A 2,912-nucleotide genomic window follows, 5' to 3' on the forward strand; every position below is an offset into this window, starting at 1 on the left:
CTGTGGGTTATCCCTTGTTATTCTCACTCTATATTTCAGAAAATAGAGGTCCAGAGAGGTTAAGCCACTTGCCTAGGGCCACACAGCTGCTCAGAGATGGCTATGAGATTTGGAATGGAACGCTTACTACTGCGTAGCCCTACATTTCTGATGAAAAGTTTGGGGTGGCTTTGGGGGCCATGCTGTGCACAGGGACCTCCATGGAGCATGAAGGGAATCCTTACTCCCCCACATCCCACTGGTCACCCAGTGCTATCTGCTGCCCCCTGGCTGTCACAGAACTTCTGAAACACAAATCCTACCCTGTAGCTCATCTAATTGAAAAAGAAAAACCTTCACTGGCTCCCCATCAATTTCAGGATAAAGCCCAAACTTCTTAGGAATGCCATACAAAATCTTAACGCTCCGCCCTGCCCATCCCTCCTGCTTCCCTTCCTCCCTTCCTCCTTGGCACGGCCAGAGCTGACCATCTAGGAGCCTGCGGGCCGAGCCCCCAGGCTACTTGGCTTGGCTACATGGAGTTTACAAAATATTCGGTTTGTCTGCCTTTAAGTGGGGCTGGCACCCTCTGGTTCACTCTGCTCCCCTGCCCTTATTCCATCTTATGGCCATTCCCACATTTATCCTGTTGGTTTCTAATGGCAACTGAGTCTACTATCCCTGTCCCATCCTGGGCGTCTCACTCCTTCACTGGTTTACTAACTCCTACATACCCTTCAAAACCCAACTTAAATGCTCCCCTGACTCATGTTCGCTATTTCTTTCTTTGAGCTCTGTAAGCACCTTACCCATCACCCCATCCGTGCTGTATCTCATTCTATTGCATTGGCGTAGTGACATATGTGTCTTTCTCCCCAGCGACTGGTCATGCCTGAATTCCTCAATTGATAGTTGACTGAAAGGAACCGAGAAATCTCAAACAAAGAGGAGAGATTTTCCAAGAGCTCCTCTAGGCTGCAGTATCCTCCTCCTCCCCGGCCAAGCTCCGAGAAGGCCAGGAGGGATGGGCCCTGAACTCCTTCAGCATTCCCCTCTGCTGCCATCTTAGACCCATCTGTGAGAGAGAAGTCTCTGGCAGGCTTATTTTTTTCTTTGTTTTGGAGAATTCTGAGATCTTAGGCCACATTTCTTGGGGAGGGCACCTCTGGGCTGTTCATTCAAATTGTGAAAAAGACCTGCTCAGCCCGGATTTGGCATTTTCACTTTGTGTAACAGAAACTCAACTCTCTCACCCACCCCTTGCTCCCTGCTGCCCCACCAACCGTCCAAAGGCTGTTCTGAACCAAAGCTGCTCAGTGGCTTTCCCCGTCAGTATTTCAGGGTTGGCCGTTGGGCTCTCTCAACTTGAGCAAAGCAACAACCCTTCCCACATCTAGCCTGTGAGTCTAGCACCCCCAAACCTCGGCCTGGAGGAGGACCCTCCGTGGTGTGCGGGAACTGACTTTCATGGGCTCACCAGCTAGTGCTGTCATCTCTCTCCAATTCTGGGTTCAGTCATTTCATGGTTTCATATTGGCTGGAAGTCTGAAACCAGCGATGGTGGGAGAATTTACACTACAGCCATTGGCAAGCGCTGCAGATCAGGGCTGTCATCCACCCTGGGGAGCCGGTTGCCCAGCATTGCCCAGCCCACCACTGGACACTGCTTGGTCCCCTTCACGGAGGTCAAGCAGAGAGTTGGGAACAGGGTCTGCAGTGGACGAAGGCGGCATCCTGTGCCTGTGGTCTGGGGGGTGGTGTCAGTGGCCTGGGAGTGGGATTAAAGGGTAGGCTACTGGGAGGAGAGGAAGGTGGAAGAGATTTTGAAAACACTAAAATAGCTCAGAATTCTTGACACCATTCATTCATTCATTCCAGAAACATTTTTCTGCTCCCTCTCCCCGCCGCCCCCCCGCCCCCCCGACCCTGCTCCGTCCCAAGTACCTGGGATTCAGAGATGCAAGAATCAGACCCTGCCTTCCAGGAGTCTAGTCTGTGCACGGGGTGGCCACTCTAACCCTGTCACGGCGCTTTGCTGGGTCCACCCAGGTTTCTGGATGGGTAGGCGGGTGGGAAAGGCAGAGGCGAAGACAGAAGGCTGAGGTATGACAGGGAGGGTTGTGAGGACACCAGGGAACCTTCACTTTTCAAAGCCAACCCCTTGTGGCTTTGAGGCCACCGTGGCGCTTGCTTGCTGGTGAGAACGAGCCATCCAGGAACCTGGCCTTCGTAACCTCCGCAGGGCCTGACTCCACGGCTGAGATTTATAAACGGGGTACCCAAAGCTGGACGGACCCCTCCGGACCCCTCCCAACCACTCAGCGAAGAGCAAGGTTAGATGGGAGGGTGGGCTCTTTAAAGGGAAGAGTCGTTTGTAGAAACAGGGACTAAGTGAGGCAGGGAGCTGTGCTGGAGGCCCCGGCTGTGACTTCTCCAGGCTGACTGCTCCTCGCCGGTCCATTTTCTGTCGCCCACCCAGCCTTTAACACGCGGGAGGAGCAAGGCTGGTGGGATGCGCAGCAGGGAGAAAGAACCAGGTTGCCTTTGCATGAGTAGTACCATTTGCACAATGCAGTCCCCTTGCATTGGCACCTCCTCTAACCTCAAGAGAAGGGAGAGCCTCATCCCTACTCAGCAGGGGAGTAAGGTGGGAGTCGGAGGAGTGAAGGGTCAGAGGCTCTCTCCCGGGTGAAACAGGTCTGAAGAGCCTCACGCATCTCCCCACCCTGAAGCGAGAACAGGTGCTGTCCAGATCAGCGCCAACCCCAGCCCCGCCACCGTCTTCGGTCCCACTGTCCTGGAGAGACATGACCTCCACCCCTTTGTCTGTCCTGGTACCAATGGTTACCCCCCCATCCCGCCCCCCCCGCCAGGTCTGAAAGGTGCACCCTGGCATTCTGACTTCCACCAAAGCAGACCAGGACGTCTTAGTC

General features: G+C 54.2%; 1 protein-coding gene across 1 annotated transcript in view; it reads right to left on the reverse strand.

Annotated features, from left to right (window-relative positions):
* CCR7 (chemokine (C-C motif) receptor 7) overlaps window positions 1–2,912 on the reverse strand; it is a 10,696-nt gene that overhangs the window by 7,700 nt on the left and 84 nt on the right. The gene's annotated exons all lie outside the window — the stretch shown is intronic.

The sequence above is a fragment of the Myotis davidii genome, unplaced genomic scaffold (assembly GCF_000327345.1).
Source record: "Myotis davidii unplaced genomic scaffold, ASM32734v1 scaffold327, whole genome shotgun sequence".
NCBI classification, from domain to species: Eukaryota; Metazoa; Chordata; class Mammalia; order Chiroptera; family Vespertilionidae; genus Myotis; species Myotis davidii.